This window comes from Pinus tabuliformis, chromosome X (assembly GCF_031772625.1).
Source record: "Pinus tabuliformis cultivar Carrire ecotype Pingquan chromosome X, CPIR1, whole genome shotgun sequence".
Lineage (NCBI taxonomy): Eukaryota > Viridiplantae > Streptophyta > Pinopsida > Pinales > Pinaceae > Pinus > Pinus tabuliformis.
This window is the reverse complement of record NC_142308.1, coordinates 979,306,933-979,326,885: the sequence shown is the minus strand read 5'-3', so window position 1 is coordinate 979,326,885 and position 19,953 is coordinate 979,306,933.

Below are 19,953 nucleotides of genomic sequence, written 5' to 3'. Positions count from 1 at the left end.
CAACATACTTCCTCTGGTTGAACCAGAGCTTCCTCTTTTCCCAAACTCTTTTAATTTCCATGTCCAAAATATAGTTTGTAGCACCAAGATATTTCATGTCGAATTTGGAGGAAAATTGGTTCTTCAAATCCTAGATAATTTCTTTGTCATTTACAACCAGCAACATATCATCCACATATAAGACCAAATAAACAACACAGTCACCAATTAATTTAAAATACACACAATGATATGCTTTGCTTCTGGTGAAGTCAAGTCCCCATATAAATGTATCAAATTTCTAATACCACATCCTTAGTGACTGTTTTAACCCATATAGAGACTTCTTTAACTTGCATACCAGTTCTTTCTTACCCTTCACCGCAAAGTCTTCAGGTTGCTTCATGTAGATTTCCTCTTCGAGATCCCCATGAAGAAATGTTGTCTTCACATGCATCTGTTCTACCTCAAAATCAAAAGTAGTAGCAACAGATAAAAGTAATCTAATAGAAGTTACCTTGGCAACAGGAGAAAAAATATCACCAAAATCAATTCCCGACACTTGCACATAACCTTTTGCTACCAACCGAGATTTGTTTTCTCCACCTTTCCTTTTGCATTTGTATTCTTCTTGAACACCCATTTGCTACTAATGGGTTTCCTTCCAACCAAAAACTCCACCAGATCCCAAGCCTCATTTTTGTGGAAAGATGCCATTTCATCAACCATGGCCTCTTTCCAGAGTTTTCCATCCTTTGAATCTACTGCCTCTTTCATAGTTTTGGGATCATCATCAGTAACAGACAAAGCAAAATTTGAACAGAAAGCAGATGGACTATATCTTTCTGGCTGCCTTTTTTCTTGAACTGATCTTCTCACAGCCAGAGTTTGTAGCTCTTCATCTTCTGATTCCTCCTCTGCTATAGAGTCTGATTCTTCCTCCTTTAGCTCAAACTCTATCTTCTCAAGTTCCTTTGGTTGGACTTCATGTTTAATAACATATTTCACCTCTCTGAACACCACATCTCGGCTGTACACAACCTTCCTTGTTACTAGGTTCCAAAGCTTATAACCCTTTAAACCATCCTTATACCCAATAAAGATGCACTTTTCAGATTTACTATCCAACTTGGTTCTTTCTCCTTTGGAATATGTACATATGCATCACATCCAAATACCCTCAGATGTGAAAGAGAGGGTTTCTTACCAGTCCCTAGCTCTTATGGATTCTTATCCTCCAACGCTGATGAAGGTGACCTGTTGACTAGGTAACATGCAGTGTCCACCGCCTCTGCCCAGAATTCTTGTCCTAACCTGGCACCACTGAGCATGATTCTTGCCCTTCCCATCAACATCTTGTTCATTCTTTATGCAAATCCATTTTGCTGAGGTGTATATGGAGCAGTCTTATGTTGTGCTATACCACACTTCTTATAGAATTCTTCAAATTCCTTGCTGCAAAACTCTCCACTATTATCTATCCTCAGCACCTTTATCTTCTTCTCTGTCTAATTTTCCACGAGAGCCTTAAATTCTTTAAACTTGTCAAAGACTTCAGATTTCTTCTTAAGGAAATATATCCATGTATTCCTTGAGAAGTCATCTATAAATGATACACAGTACATAGATTTACCTAGTGATGGAACATTCACAGGTCCAAACACATCACTTTGCACAAGCTCTAATATATGTTTCGCCCTCTTACTACCAGAGGGGAAACTCACTCGATTCTGCTTCCCGTATACACAATTTTCACAGAAATCAAAATATAGAGATCTATTACTCATACCTTATACCATACCTTTACCATGAATTATTTGAAGGATCTTCTCTCCAATATGTCCAAGCCTTTGATGCCACAGCATGGTCTTCTCTCCAGAGACCACTAGATTTTCTACTCCACTTTCAGGAACCACAAAACTATTGCACCCATCAATAACAGTGCTACCTTGCAGCTTGTACAGAGTTCCAATCCGAACTCCCAGCATCAATACCAGTGCTCCCTGAACCATCTTGCACGTATGCTTCTCGAACACTATTTTTACACCTGCATCATCCAGCTTGCTTACAAAAATCAGATTTCTGGCCAATGTAGGAATATGTAGAACACCTGGAAGTGTTCTAACCCTTCCACCTTACAACTTCAACTTTACATTTCTGTGACCAATGATCCTAGCCTTCCTATCATCCCCTAAGAAGACATCACCACCCTCATATTTCTCATACTTGCAGAACCACTCTCTATGGGGAGTGAAGTGAAATGATGCACCCAAGTCAATCAATGATGCCTCATGATCTACATGCATACTTGAAGAAGCCAAGTACACATCCCCACCTTCATCTGAGGTGGCTTTTGCCTCTGTAGAAGGAGCATCATCAAATCCCTTTCCTTTGTCAGGAGCTTTATATTTACAGTCCCTTTTGTAGTGCCCTTCCTTTCTGCATTTCCAGCACACCACCTTTATGGGTTTTCCTGGAGATTTAGATCTCCTACTCGATGACTTATTTTTGTTTCTGTTCTAGAACCATCCTCATACAGACAAGTCATCACCATTCTAACTCTCCATATTTTTCTGTCTCATCTCCTCCGTCAGCAAGGCTGAGACTATTTTGTCAAACTGCAAGGAAGTTGCATTGCTACCTATTGCAATAACCAGACTATCCCATGAATCTGGTAGAGAACACAACAAACTAATGCACTTATCTTCATCTAAAATTTTAATATCAACAGATGCTAACTGACTTACCATAGTATTAAATGCGTTCAGATGCTCTATCACTGAGTCTCCATCTTTCATCCTCAGGTTATACAACCTTTTCCGCAAGAATAATGTATTCACCAGAGACTTAGATTGGTACAAAGTCCCTAACTTGTCCCACAAAGCCTTCACCATAGCTTCCCCTGATACATTCAGAAATACTGAATTTGAGACATACAATCATATTGTGCTCTTTGCTTTCTGATCCAACTTCTTCCATTGTTCATCTAAAACTCTCGTTCAATTAATACCCGAATCTACTGTGATCCCTTGATCTTTATCCACCAACAGATCCTCCATCTTGAGTTTCCACAACTCAAAACTCTGACCATTAAATTTCTCGATCTCTATATTTCCACTGCTCATCATCTTCTTTTTCCACTAGAATCGATCTCTCAGATCTCCTACTGAATAGGGTCTACCACAGGCCCGAGCGAAACCCCTCAATAACAAAGGCGTCCCCTTGAATCCAAACCTTCTCTAATACCAAATGTAGGTTTTAACCCCGTACAGAGATTACCTGCATACGAATTCTAAAACATAGAAAATAAACAATGCGAGAGAATAACACATAAAACACATATACACAAATATTTTCCCCTAGATCCCAAAACCAGGACTACTAGCTTGATTTTTCATTATGTTCCTTCCAATGTTACAATACATATTTATACATGCCAAAGCATCCAATACCATGGACAGGAAACCATTGTGTCCAAAAACATGTGCAAAAGACATGCACAAAACCATAAATCGGTCTGCCCAACCTAACATAGGGTCCAAAACCAAAAGTGGGGTTATGGGTACCCCTCAAACCCCTGTGACCTCCCCCCATATAACCCCTAGTTAACTACGTGGGCTAGTCGTGGAAAGAATATAACACAACCCAACATAATAGCTCTCTAGATTTTGATTTCTGTGAAAATTATGTATATGGGAAGCAGAATCGGGTGAGTTCTCTGGTGGTAAGAGGGCGAAACATATATTAGAGCTTTTGCATAGTGATGTGTTTGGACCTGTGATGGTTTCATCACTAGGTAAGTCTGTGTACTATGTATCGTTTATAAATGACCTTTCAAGGAATACATGGATATATTTCCTTAAGAATAAATCTGAAGTCTTTGACAGGTTTAAAGAATTCAAGGCTCTATTCGAAAACTAGACAAAGAAGATGATAAAGGTGCTAGGGACAGATAACGATGGAGAGTTTTGTAGTAAGGAATTTGAAGAATTCTGTAAGAAGTGTGGTATAGCACGGAAAAAAACTATTCCATATACACCTCAACAAAATGGAGTTGCATAAAGAATGAACAAGAAGTTGATGGAAAGGACAAGAAGCATGCTAAGTGGTGCCAGGTTAGGATAGGAATTCTGGACAGAGGCAGTGGAGATAGCATGTTACCTAGTCAATAGATCACCTTCATTAGTGTTGGAGGATAAAACTCCACAAGGGGTATGGACTGGTAAGAAACCCTCTCTTTCACATCTGAGGGTATTTGGATGTGATGCATATGTACATGTTCCAAAGGAGAAACGAACCAAGTTGGATAATAAATATGAAAAGTGCACCTTTATTAGTTATAAGGATGGTTTAAAGGGTTATAATCTTTGGAACCCAATAACAAAGAAGGTTGTGTATAGCTGAGATGTGGTGTTCAGAGAGGTGAAAGATGTTATTAAACATGAAGTCCAACCAAAGGAACCTGAGAAGATAGAGTTTGAGCTAAAGGAGGAAGAATCAGACTCTGCAACAGAGGAGGAATTAGAAGATGAAGAGCCACAAACTCCAGGTGTGAGAAGATCAGTTCGAGAAAGAAGGCAGCTCGAAAGGTATAGTCCATTTGCTTTCTGTTCAAATTTTTCTTTATCCATTACTGATGATGATCCCAAAACTTTGAAGGAAGTAGTAGATTTAGAGGATGGAAAACTCTAGAAAGAGGCCATGGTTGATGAAATGGCATCTTTGTGCAAAAATGAGGCTTGGGATCTGGTGGAGTTGCCAGCTGGAAGGAAACCTATTGGCAACAAACAGGTATTCAAGAAGAAGACAAATGTAGAAGGAAAGGTTGAGAAATACAAAGCTCGGTTGGTAGCGAAAGGTTATTCCCGGTGCCGGGAATTGATTTTGGTGATATTTTTTCTCCTGTTGCGAAGGTTACTTCTATTAGATTACTTTTATCTGTTGTTGTTGCTTTTGATTTTGAGGTAGAATAGATGGATGTGAAGACAACATTCCTTCATGGGGATTTGGAAGAGGAAATGTACATGAAGCAACCTAAAGGCTTTGCAGTGAAGGGTAGGAAAGAACTAGTATGCAAGTTAAAGAAGTCTTTGTATGGGTTAAAACAGTCACCAAGGATGTGGTATCAGAAATTTGATACATTTATACGGGGACTTGGCTTCAATAGAAGCAAAGTAGATCACTGTGTGTATTTTAAATTAATTGGTGACCATGTTATTTATTTGGTATTGTATGTCGATGATATGTTGCTGGTTGGAAATGAAAATGAAATTATCCAGGATTTGAAGACCAAATTGTCCTCCAAATTCGACATGAAAGACCTTGGTGCTGTAAGCTATATTTTGGGCATGGAAATTAAAAGAGATTGGGCAAAGAGGAAGCTCTCGTTAAACCAGAGGAAGTATGTTGAGACAATATTGCAGAGATTTAATATGCAAGATAGTAAACCAGTGAAGGTTCCTATTCCTGTAGGTGTAAAGTTATCCACTGAATAGTGTCCCAAGACACAAGAAGAGGAAGAGGACATGTCTCATGTTCCATATGCAAGTGCGGTTAGTAGCTTGATATATGCAATGGTCTATACTAGACTAGACATTGCACATGCAGTGGGAGTATTGAGCAGGTTTATGTCAAAACCATGAAAGGAGCATTGGACAATAGTGAAGCGGGTTTTTAGGTATTTGCGTGGCACTAGTGATTATGGTTTGTGCTACCGAGGAAGACCAGGATTGGACAAAGTGTTGGATATTCATGGCTTTTTTGATGCAGACTGGGCTGGCAATCTGGATCAGAGAATATCTACAAGTGGGTATGTGTTTAACCTATTTGGAGGTGCAGTTACTTGGATGAGTAAGAAACAATCCGTAGTGGCACTATCAACTACAAAGGCAGAATACATGGTAGCCACTCATGCAAGGAAGGAAGCAGTTTGGTTGTAGAAATTGTGTTCAAGTATGGGGTTAGTATAGCGAGCTATAAGGATAGACTGTGATAGCCAAAGTGTAATTTTCTTGGCAAAGAACCCCGAATATCATTCAAGGAGCACATTGATGTTCAATATCACTTTGTGAGGGATATTATAGAAGACAAAAAGGTGTTGCTGGTAAAGGTGGACACTTTGAAGAATACTGCAGATGCATTGACAAAAACTGTGAGCTCTAAGAAGTTCTCTTGGTGTAGAGAAACAATGGGCATTGTAGGGTTGGATAAATGACTAAGCTCTCTTGTGGCCCCGTGTGGAAAGAAAACAACAAGTGGGAGAATGTTGGGTTGTGTTATATTCTTTCCACGACTAGCCCACGTAATTAACTAGGGGATTTGGGGGGAGGGGGGGAGCCCCTCCTTCGTTGTGTCGATTGTGTAGCGGGGAGGTCACAAGGGGTTTGAGGGGCATAGGTAACCCCACTCTTTCGGGTCTGGGGTAGCGCCCTCGAAAATTTGGTTTTGGAACCTATGTTAGTTTGGGTGGACCCACCTATGGTTTTGTGCATGATTTTTGCACTTGGTTTTGCACGTGATGGTTTTCGGTCCATGGTATTGGATGCTTTGGCATGTATAAAACATTGAAAGGAACATAATGAAAAATCAAGCTGGTAGTCCTAGTTTTGGGATCTAGGGGAAAATCTTTGTGTATATGTGTTTTATGTGTTATGATGTTGCATTGTTTATTTTATGTGTTTTAGAATTCGTATGCAGGTAATTTCTGTATGGGGTTAAAACCTACAAAGAACATCACATCATCGAGGTAGACCACTATGCTCTGTCCGATGAGCCCACAGAATGCAGCGTCTATTATGCGGTGAAATTTTGTGCCTACGTTCACCAGCCCAAATGGCATTATGCGAAAAGAGAATGTATCTCACGTTGTACAAAATGTTGTTTTAAGTCTGTCACGCTCTGCTATCAGAACCTGGTTGTATCCTGAAAAGCCATCAAGCAAAGAAAATATCTCTACTCTAGATACTGTCTGTAGTATATGCTCCATTGACAGCACTAGGTAGTTGTCCTTGTTTGAGGCCTAGTTGAGATTACGAAAATATACACATAGGAAGATCTCCCCATACTTATTTATAATAGGGACTAGATTGGAAACCCAGATGGAATGTCGAACTTTGTAGTTGATCCGAGCATCCAGCAACTTGGTCAGTTCCTTAGCTTCTGCTAAAAAGGCTTGGCCCCTTCCTTAATTGGAATGATGTGCTAGATTATTCACGCATCATATGTCTTTAGGTCATTGTACTATGCGAAAAGGTGGATGAAAGACTTCCACTCTTGTGATGTACGACACGTACCAAGGTTTATGAAATTTAGATCCTTCTCCATTCCCAAATTAATCTGTTCATGCAACAATGTAGAGATGTGGGTTTTAGCATTCACGGGTTCCTAAAATCGGTTCTTCAAGTCATACAACTTCTCAAGTGATACCACACCCTTAGACATCAAGGTGCCTTTGCTTGCATCGGCTGCTTCCTATAAAGACTACACTTTCTCGTTCTTGTCTATTGTAGCATATTTTAAGACATCAACGTTAGCCATGAAATGCAGTATCTATTGATCATCATCAAAAACGCTTAAATTAGTGATGTTTTCTGGTATAGATGGTTTATAAAATATATCAATAGAAAATATATCCCTTAACAGTGACATCCTAGTTGTTGCATTTGCTAAGGCATTTGTAGCTACATTACGCATTCTTGGTACATAAATAATTTTGAAATATTTGAATTGACAGATGAGTCACCATACCTCTTGTTGATAACTCTTAAGATGGGGTGAGACACAATGTATAGTGTTACATACCTGACGCACCCTGATCTCTAACTCACCTACCACTTTTAGAACAACAACATTGAGGCTGATGGATTTTTGTATGCCCAAGATGAGTGCTTCATACTCTATGGTTTTGTTTGTGCACTCGAACTCTAAGTGGCTAGAGATTAAGTATTTCATCTACAGCAGGTCTATCAAAACAAAAATAGCTCCAGAGCCCTCTTGCGTCTTGTATTTGTCAAAGTACATTTTCAACATGTCATCTCTACAAGGACTGCTTGCCGTAGCAATACTACTATCACTACTGCTACTACTATTACAAACTATTGTAAAAGTTTCATTTTTGCCAGTTGTGCATGGAAGGAGACCCAACTGTGTGCCTGGTGGGGTAGGGGATGGATCTACAAGATAGAACTCCAATTATGTTTCCAGAAATCAATTGTTGAACATAATTTGTGCAAAATCCAATGGTTCATTTTCTCCATTCAAGGGAGTTACATTATGCTTCATGTATCTCTCTAACAACACTGGGATCTAGTTTTTTTTGCCCTTATATGAAATCCATAGATGTGACCAATCAATAGAAAACTATCCTTGCAACTTGCTTGACAAGTCTCTCCTTAGGAATACACCATATGCTTCCAAGATGTCCACAACGACAATGTTGATGGACTGATTAACTGGTCCATCAGATGATAACCAGATGATCACATCCCTAAGTTCACTAATGGATGGTACACATGTTATGTCTAGTTGGATGATTTTCACACTTGTGCTACTCCATTGATCATTGATTTTCTTAGCAATGGAGAGTGGGATGACATTGAGTGACATGTGAGAATCAACCAAACAATTGTGAACATTGAAACTAAATATTTCAAATGCTAACAGGAATGGTGGGCATAGTGAGTTCACCTCCTCCAAGTGGAGCGCGTTGAGCATAGATTTGAGTGTGTTAAGAGACTTACTTTATCCCTTGCTAGAAGCAGTAGCACTAATTGTATAGGTCTGCCTATGTGCTTATAGAAGAATGTCCCACTAACTTGTGATTTTGGTTAGCCCATACAAAGATATGTTTTAACGATTCTTCTTCATGTCTTTTACAATGTTATAATCCAGAGTGGGGAGACTCACCGAGGTGTTTAGGGGTGGACTTGTGTTCATGGTGTCCAGTGGGCTATTCTTGTATTTACTGCTCATGGACGTACTCTTTGCTCTAGTTGTCTTCCCAGACTTGCTCGGAGTTTTTTGTGTTGAGATGAATTACAGACCTACTATACTTAGTATGTATGGTCCTATTTTATCTCTTAGTATCTCAATCATAGCAGGCTCCCTTGGCTTCTCAAGCTATATATGTTATTTTTATTCTAGACTGGACCATCCCTCGGAGGCTCCTTCTAGGTGGTAGTCTTTTGGGAAGTGTGAGTGCATTGGTACATGTTTACCACATGCGCAGTACTTGGGGCTTCATTAGATGAAACATCTTCTTCTTCTTCATCGTGGCCAGACTCATCCTGATCATTAAACATGATGTTATTAGAGAACTGTGTAGCCATGGTGCTCATTCCATGGTTTCATTCTAGGCACATTCTTTCCGAATGATTTTCGTGATGAAACGCATAGTATGAATCTTTTGCGAGTTGGTCAAATTTGGGCATTAGATTAGAGATCTTCATAGATTTGTCTGGCTGGTTGCTACTGCTACTTGAAGCTATATTCTTCATCTATGGGTACCTGTAAGACCTACTTCTCATGGTTGTCTCGCTCGTCAACTGTTTGAGCTCAACAACTTTGGTGATCAGAGACTTGAGGAGACAAGTATGATTCTCAATGTCACTTGATTCTTTTTCCTTCACCTTACTCACAGGCATGAGACCTCTTGCCCATGCCTTTGGAGTCCTTAGTGGATTTGTCATCTGCAATGACTCCAATAACACACATGTCTTTCTCCACAACAATCACCTCTTCACATATTTCGTTCATTGTTGGTTTTGGAGCTCGCTTGACGAACTACACAATGTTGGTCAACAATGCAGACACGTAGTAGTCAATGGTGATGGAGCCATGATGTTTGGTGTCTGCTAAGAACTTGTTCCGAATGTGATAAAACCTCTAATTGAAATCTATGACTTTCTCTTCCTGCTCCATCTTGAGACTACCCAACTCCTTTAGCAACATGGAGGGGGTCTTGTCTTCAACAAACTTCTCAAGAGACATCCTCTTGAACACCCCCTAGTTCTAGATGGAATTTGGTGGAAGGTTTTGGTACCATATAGCTAATTTTCCATGCAAGGTACATGGAAACAGTCAACATGCAATGTCATCATAACGTACCTCGAGTGTGTACAAATGTAGGTATAACGTGTCTAAGTGGTCTTCTGTATTCACTATCTTGTTAGGGTCATACTTCATTAAAAGTTGCTTTGCGTGTCTTTGCATCTCGCGCAAGAAACTAGGGAGTACCAGTGGGCCCTGAGTCACCCATTCTAGATTTTTCTCTACCATGTTGTCCTCTTTTTCGTCCTCCTCCTCTTCTTCAGAATTTAATGGTTGTTCCTCTGAATTTTTTGGTTTGTCTTCGCCACCTCCTCTATTTCCTTCCCTTCCACTTCCTGCGCTAGAACTTGAACTAAAGAGTAAGAGGTTTTCTTCTTCTTCCTTTTGAAATTTTGGATGTTCCTTTTATTTTTCCACAACTTCTGCCAGCTATTCAAGAGTGGTGAATATATCTTCTTGCACAGATGAGACTACCACACTTGTGGGAGTAGTATTTTGATTCCTCTACTAATATGGAAGAGCATACACTCCTGGAATCAGTCCAACAACTTTAGCAAATTGACGGGTGATGGGACAGACAATGTGGATATGCTGATACAGGATTTCACATTTAGTTCTGAGAGGTAAAAAATGACCAACTTCAGACTTACGTGTAGGGAAGAGGGAGTGAGAGTTACTACCTTAACCAGATTATGGATGAGTGGGGTCGGTGGGACAATCAAACATAAAATGTTGGTGGCTCTCCTTTTAGCACCAGAAATGTTGACGGTGTTAGACCTGCCAACATTCAAGGGATCTCCCCAGTACAAAGTCCCAACTAGACCTCACATCGTTTGGTGTAGGAGTCTCATCCAGTATGATGGCCTGGTTGTAATTTACTTAAATATTTTCCTTAGCTCTGGTTGTTCAGCACATGAGAGTTTTATGCTTGTACCTTCAAAAAGTGAGGTGAGTATGCTTGGTGAGTGTGTAATGTAACTTGCGTAGAGGTTCTCTTACTGTAAAGGGGGAGAGTATAGTGAACCTCTAAATGAGAGGTAGTAGTACCACAGAGGAAGAGACACATGCAAACCAAAAAGGGCCTCTCCAACATCCAGTAGAATAGTCCATAGCGGATGTTGCAGTCATTAAAAATGAAGTGTAAGGGAAAAAACTAACACCATCCAATAGAGTAGTCCACACATATGTGATAGTCATTATAACCAATACAAGACAAGTCTATCTAATTTCATGCAGAGTAGTCCACATGGATGAGAAAATAGTGATAAGCAATACAACACATCTTCAACAACGTAAATATTAAAACAACCAAAGTAGCTCAACTATCGTAGTATAGGTTAAGAAAATATTCATTACAAATGTTTAAATAGTAGTCTTACAAACATCTACAAAGCATGCGTGAAAATGTGTTGGGCTTAACAGGCTTTTGAATTAAGTAAAAGTCCCAAGACACATCTGTACACCATACATCACTAGTCCTAGTAGTGTGACATTGGAGCCACTCCTCACTCCTCAAAGAACATAATGGAAACTCTCAAGGCTATGTGGGAGGAGCCAAGGTGAAAATTCCTTCCTCATATAATGGGAGGGGAATATATAGCCAAGGGTGATGCCTCACCCTTGTGACTCTTGGACTACCCTCATGATCATTAAACTTCCTATGACTTTTCAACTGACATGACTCTTCAACTTCTTGTGTGCATCCATTGGAATTTCACTTTACATTACATTTCTTTACTATAGGTATGGCCCATAGTGGTGATGTGGCCTTGAAAAATCATGACACAATTTGACATGACACTACTGAAATGTACTGGTTGGCCGTGGTGTCCATGTCAAGTTGCTACGCTGCTAAGTGATGGGTGTACTCTCAGGTGTGATTTTTATTCTCCTATGCATGGCTTGATGTTGTGGGGTCTTCGATGATCTTGGTCTTGCAATATGGTTCCATGTATGTTTTCCTTTCTCTTACTACTTTTGTCTTTAGTCCAACTGCAAGTAAGTCTTCTAGCATGTGCGCTCCTTCTTCATACAATTCATTGTCTCACCATGATATATCAATGTACCTGTTCATGCAATTCACTCATGATGAGATGACATCAAATCCAAAACCTACTAGTATAGCATGATGCATTTCTCTGTGTTCTGGGCCTGCAATAGGTGACACGCTAGGAAAGGGCCCAGTAATTATGTACTACGCAGTTCAAGGTGACAGGAGGAGGACTAATCACTGAGACTACGTAGAGCACAACTCAGGCTTAGATAAGGAACTCCGAGGCACAGTCTTCACTATCGGGGAAAACTGCACAAAGGCCATTGGGAGGCATAATTGCGTAGTTAAGGACACCAGTGGAAGTTTCAAGGTCGGACCCTAATGGACACCTATAAGCAGTTTCCAAAGGGAATATTAAGTAGGGGAATAGAGGGACTAGAGGACAACTCTGCACAGGTTTTGAGAGAAGTGAGTCTCGGTTGAGGGAAGTCACTGGGAGGACATTTCAACACAATTTTTGGGAGAAATATAGGCTCAATTCTCTGCGTAATGTGGGGTTCCATCAAGAAGGAAGGAGGTCAGATGACTGTTCTTTTGAAGTGCACAATTCAGGTAGGCAGTGAGGCAGTTTTTGTGCAGTTCTAGGAAGGAAGACATGCTTCTCACCTCTAAGATTACATAATGAAACTGACTCGGAGAACAACCTCAAGCACTGCATAGTTCTAGATAGTAGAGCAACACCACTAAGGGATGAGACTAAGCAATTTAGCACAATCAGGGTTCGATGCAGTGAAGTTGTTTTGTCAAGATATTTTTAGGAAAATGGCTAAGTGTAAGAGGCAAATGAACTTGTGATGACTCGACATTGTGATCACACACTTAGTGTACTTTGAGAACATGACAACATTGACCACCAGGAAAACATAGAAAAGAATGACCCTCTGTGGGACTATCTGGAGCTGAAAGTGATAAGTTTGACACTTGGGATAGACCTTAGAATTACCATGATGACACTTGTGCATCAATGCTTACAACTTTGTGTGTGAGTGCGACAGGTGTTTACATAGCTAAGATAACCCAAAAACACAAAGGGAAAACTTCAAAAACACTAGAACAATATCGCAAGCATGGTAAAGAAATCAACATGCCAAAATATGGCAGTTGGTTAATCAAGCAAACTGGTGAAAAAGTCTCTGACAGAGCTCAAGGAATGAGGTCGAGTGTTTGAAACCGTCAAAGGAACAACCAAGGAAGGATCCAAAATTTGAGTGCAAGCCAAAATTTTGGAGGGTTTTGTAGCCACTACAACACAACCCAAATACTTTTCAGTCATCAAAGTATGCCTCCAAAAATATGTGGATATATTCCTAAGAAGCTGCAACCACCACTCTATAAAATATAGTAGGGGAATTATTTAATCCAAAGGACATTACTGTGTATTGATATGGGCCCCTTCCTATAGCAAATGTGGTCTTATGCTGATATTCAGGTCAATTCTGATGTGATGATATCATGAGAATCCATCTTTAAATGAATATTTTTCTTGACCTCCTACATTGTCTAGCACTTCATCTGTGAAAGGGGCAGGGAAGGGATCATGTAAGCATGCATCATTAAAATTTCTCATATCAACACAGATCCTAATTTCTCCTTGATTCTTCTTTTCTTGCACCACTATAGGACTCACCCATTCTGATTCTTCCAATGGTTCAATAATTACTGTTGCTATCATCTTATCAAGCTCTACCTTCACTTTCCCCTTATACTTTGGGTTCAATATGTAAGGTCTTTTCTTGACTAGCTTTGCATCAAGCTTAAGGGGAATATTCATAACTCCTAGATCTCCTAATATAACCTTCATCTCTGAAAAACTTCGTGGGAAATAGTTCTTGATATTCATGAAGTAACTCTGTAACTTTACTGAATGTCTCTTCATCCCAATAATCTCCTCTTATTGTAAAATTGAGCTCCTTCTCTGATCATATGTTCACCTTCTTAGCCTTGAGTGGCTTTGTTATATCTAGTATCTCTAATCCAGGTCCATTTACTTCGCAGTATCCTTCTGATTCTGCTATGTTGATGTTGCAAGGATATTCTTCTTCTTTTGCATAAGGTTATAGAATTTTAGTGCATTTTCTATCTGCACAACCCAATAAGGGTTGCTTCTATATCAATGGGGTTTCATTATGAAAGATATTTTTCTTAACTGTTTGAAGAGCGAAATCTATGTATGGACAATCATCCTCAAAACTGAATGTTAATATGAAGCCATCAACCATGTCTACCCATTTTATTGTACGATGTTGAAGCTCTGTTTCTAAGTACCATTTCTTAGGGATTGTCTCTAATGTATGAATGAATCCATGTACCCATTATTTCCGTTGAATCTCCTTCCATGCTATAGTGCATAGCTAGATATTTGTCCTAGGATTAGTTTCAGCATCATACTTTATCTCTACTTCTATACATATCTATCCAATTATCCACATCAATCTTCAACATTCTTGCCAACCTTCTATATTCTTCTTGTGTGCACTCGACCATCTAGAAGGGGTAGCTCTTAGGGCTACATCCAAGGCTAATAATCTTTTACTTTCTGGAATCTATTCCTCATATCCATCAAGAAAATTATTCACATCACCTAAGCCATCATCAGAAGGTAGGTTACATACCTCATATGTCATGCAATGAAATGATTTGGAAATTCTTGCACAACGCCTTATACATCTTCATGTAGCTTGTTCTGCTAATTGTACAATTATTCTTCTGAGTCTAATGTACAAGAACTATCATTCTCCCAAGTTAGCTTTCCCTCTGTAGCAGGGTTAACAAAATCTTGTTCCTTGGCTATCATCTAATAGATATTGTTTATAACAGTTGCACAAAATTCTTCTCTAGTTGGTTTTGTATATCTTACTCCTTATAATGGATCCAAGGGAACAAGTACTCTCATGTTGATTCTTTTGATTATCATTTATCTCTTCTTCAGATTAATAATAGCCATATTGTCAAATGCCAAATCAAGTCCAAGAAATACAGGATAAGCATTACTATCATCAGCGATCTCTATTATTGCAAAGTCAATAGTAGTGTGAACTCCTTCAATATTCACTGTTACACCTAGTAGTCCTCCTAAGGGGAATATATTTTGCTGATTTTCCATCGTTGATTGAATAGGTGCCCACTGTAGCTTCAACGTACCCATCAATTCTCATGTTTGATTTTTCAAAACATTAGCATCAAATCCCGGATTTAGAATAACTTGATCCATATCATATTCTCATATCTGCACACTAAGCCTCACTTCTCTTCCATTTCTCTTCTGTTAATGTAAATTATTGACTGTGCACATCTCACCTCGTGGTGTTTCTTTTGATACACAAGAATCTATCAACTGTTGAAGCCCTTCCACAACCTTTTGATCTCTTAATAATTTCATACAAGTTTGCAGAAAAGGCTTTAGAGTACCTCCTTGATTTTCTAACTCCTAGTCTTATGTCGGACCTCGATCCTGTGTCGAAGCTCAACTCTATGTCGAAACTTGATTTTGTGTTGAAGCTTGATTCTTTGTTAAAGCTCGATTATGTGTCAAAGCTTATGACATCTCACAGTTTCTTTTCTGATTGGCCTTTTGCTGCACCCTGGAGGTCGAAGCTCCAACATTCATAAAGCTTCACTTTTCTTCCATAAACACTTATTTATCCTTCTTAATATTAAAAACAAGAGCTTTATCAACAATTTTTATAACCCATGTAGTTTTAGATTCTTTCTTTCCATCCGCTTTATCATTTTCGGTCACAATGCCACTTCTAGTGACAATACTAAGATGAGGTTCATCATTCCTTCTTTCAGTGATCATCGTTTGAACATTCTGTTTCAACTATTGATTCCTTTTTTCTTTCTTTTTTTCCATAAGTATAGGACATTTTTCAATTACATGGTCAAAATATTTACAGTACTTACATGTCGTAGTAGGGTTCTAATAATCTCTTGCAAAATGGCCTACTTGGCCACAGTTATAGAAAATTATATTTCCATGTCCACAACACCAACACCTCAACCTCTTCAATCATAGCCTCCTTGACCACCACACTATCCACTACTTTCATGTCCATGTTCTTATGCTTGCATTCTATATGTATCAACACTGTGCTCCATCATTAGTTCATAAGATCTACAATTATTCTCATCATTTCCTATTGATTTACTGAATTTACAATATAAGTTCCCTAGAGTCTACACATATTTCTATAATAGTTAATAATCTTCTGAGCGATGTTGGCTTATGGTCTTGCATATCTCGTACCACAGGTTGGATCCTGCATTTAAGGGATTCGGTGCCCCACTAGCCATGTAATCCTTAAAGATAGAACTTTATTCTTTGGAATGGCTCTCTGATTTGCACTTTGTACACCATACTTCTTCTCTGACTTCTTCACTTTTCTTGATATCTTGTATCTGCAGGGTTAGGTTTGCCAATTGACTCTGAATTTTTTGCATACATGCATTAGTATCTCCTACAGGCGAAGCTTCCAACTTCATCGCAATATGAAAAGCTTCGACTTCGACTTGCATCAATGGTAATCTGATATGCAGTAACAACATAGCTATAAACCATTCTTGATGTTGTTGAGGAGCTATTTCAAAGGTCACTTATCTAAAAATTCCTTAAATCTATGATCAAATTCCCAAACAATCTTAGGAGGTTTCTTTTTAATTTCTTTTAACTCAATGATGCACTATGACTTAGACTTCGACTTCTTAAATTTTTTGTTCAACTCTACTTTAATATCTAGAAGTTTTCTAATATGATTATATACTTCATATACCATGTCAATGCTCTATCTCATAATGTCATAATGAGATATGATTTCTTCATATTTTCATTGTTGATCTGCTTTGCGATCCATATAGCTTCACATAAAAACCAAAATTGTTCTGGATCCTCCAAACCAGCTCCTTTAAAAACAAATAGCTTAGTATCATCAACCATATCTCTTCTTGGAGGGAGAGGGGGAGGGGGAGAGTAAAAAATACCCTGGTTGTTACTGGATTTTGGCTTCGGCGAACTCTCAGGATGGTAAGGTGAATACTGTGAAGTTACCTGGGGTTTATCAAGGTGGTTATCTTCTCTTTCACTTTCAGATTCACTCAATATACGACTATTCTTAGTCTTTATAAAGGTATTTGGGTCATTTCCATGAGCTCTTTTTATGGTCTCTATTCTATATCTTTTCCCACTTCACGTTATTCCAATATCTTGTTCAAATTTATTTTCTTTTCTTCCAAACATAAGTAAACTAGAAATTTGGTTGCATCCATAAAACTCTTTTTCATATAGAAGCATCTTAATCCAGAGTTTCAAAGATTTCAAATACTTACCTCGCAACCCTTTGAAGAATAGTTGTTCTACTTCATCGTATGACATAGCCTAGACTACTGCGAACTCAGTAATAAATCCTCCTAAGATGATATGAATCCAGAAATCAACATCCCTTGAAATCCTCTTGTCAGTGCTCTTGAGTCGCTGTAACAATTCAGGAGTCCACATTGTAGGCTCTCTACCTTTAAAACAGGTCTTTCATTCAGTCAACCTTGATATCCACTCATATAGTTCTAAAGGAAATGATGCGAAGAAAATTTCGTAATGATCTATGAAAATATATCTCTTTAACCAAGCTTCAGACTTCAGATGAGGCTTTCTATTCTCTTGATATGCAAATTCTTGCTCCTTCGATTCTAGCTAATCTTGATTTCTTCGACAGACACTACATAAACATATCCCTCAAATAGATCTTGGTCTTGGCGACAGAACCATTTTTTGGCTTAGGTTGGGCTGACCTAGGTTTGATCTATACTATGCACTAAAAAAATTCTTAATCATTATCCCTTTTCAGTAATGACCTGCAAGCAGATCACAGTCTCACTCGATGTGACTATGGGACGTTGCAGAACTAGGTTTATGCAGCCTTGAATGATGATATGATGTGGTATTATTGTGTTATTTTATCTTTAACATACATATATTACTTCTCTGCATTCATTTAATCACATAAACATGTCATATAAGCGCATAAATCATCACTGCGCTATAATAAAATGAAACTGTAATAAACTGCTACGCTACAATAGATAATAAGGAAATATGCACATGAAGACACATATTTTACCATGGTTCATCCCAGTGTGGGACTACATCCACAAGATCTATTGCTTATGATAATAAATTTAGACAACAAACAATTCTTGGCCTGCGCACTCAGCTGCACGCTGTCCGCCCACTCAGCTGTGAACTCATGCCTCTATGCACTCAACTAAAGAGCCTCACCTTCTTTCCTAAACCGCATATCACAAAGATACACCCATTAAATTCCAGATGCGATTATATGCTTATTCTCTCCTTTATTATTGGTCCCTATATATACTATTACATCGAGGGATATATCATCAAAATACCATGGTCCATATGTCCTAGACTCCCCTAATACAAGCTACTATGGTCCAAAAACCATTCATCTTTTAAAACATTACATTATTTTACAAAAAGGAGGAGCTTCAGCCCACCCCGAAGCCCATATACCATGCGGTATATCTATTACGCGGTCCACTTTGCACTACATTGCTCCACTACGTGGTTCACTTCGTGCTCCACTAGATTCTTTACTTGACACTCTACTTCTACAAAATGTGGAGTTATTGCCAAAAACTAAGCCATGTTGGGCTGTGCCCAACAAAAAACACTACCCTCAATGTTCAATGACACCTACAGAAAGCAAGACCGCTGAAAAACAAAACATACTACCCATGGAGCTTTATAACTTAGCTCTATGTAGCTTTTACAATAATCAACTTGCTAAAAGAAAATCATCATGATAAACATAACAACATGACAACCATAGTGACATAACAACAATACCACTTATTAAAGCTTTATAATAGAGCTCATGGAGATATTTACATCCATATACATATATACCTACACCAAAACATCACACCAAAAGATATACCAAAACATTTGCTCAATTAGCGAATAGAGAAGGATACATAGCTCGCATCTAATCCACCATATCCCATGTAGCTTCATTGGGCGCAAAGTGTTTCCACTGCACCTTAACCTTCTCAATTTCTCAGTTCCGAAGCATGAACATATTCTTCTGCAAAATACACTGAGGATCTAGCCGGAATTCTCCTTTTGGTTCCACTTGCAATATAGACCAGTCAATCACATGATCAACATCTTTAACATCTTAAGAAATGACACATGGAAAAAATCATGGACTTCACTGTTGGGGGTAATGCAAGTCGATAAGCATTGGGTACAACCCAACTTGTTCCATTTTTGGTCAAAGACTCCACATTTTTAGGAGCGAAGTGTGCAGAATCCTTGAAGTTCTATTCACTGCACAATGTCTAGTGGCTTCAGGATGGGTCAAAGCCCCTCATTTTGTAATCGGTATCAAGTTTTTAGTTCCTTTTTTTGTTGAGTATATGGTATGTGAACCATGGTTTTTGTAGCAATGTAATGTATCTAAGGACATGTAATTCTTTCTCAAGAATAATAAGTAGATCATAAGAAATGGAATCATTGATAGAATCATTAGATCACAAGTGATCGAGTCTTTTGTTCTATAGGAAAGGCTCTATAGCTGAGTGTGCAGAGGCCCAGGAAGAGTCTACAGCTGAGTGCACAGACCACCTATAGCTAGGTGTGTAGGTCAAGGAGTTGTATCTACTGAAAGATCCATCTTAATAAAGAAGACACATTTTTGGCAAAGTCTTATGTATATGTGTTCATAATCTGTGTTCATATGTACTGATATGCATGCTTTTTAATTATTTATGGAAAATAATACATGCTATATTGTTCTCTGATATGTTTATGTAATAAGTGAAAATATGTGAAGTAAAGCATCAATTTGAAGTCCTTTACGTAT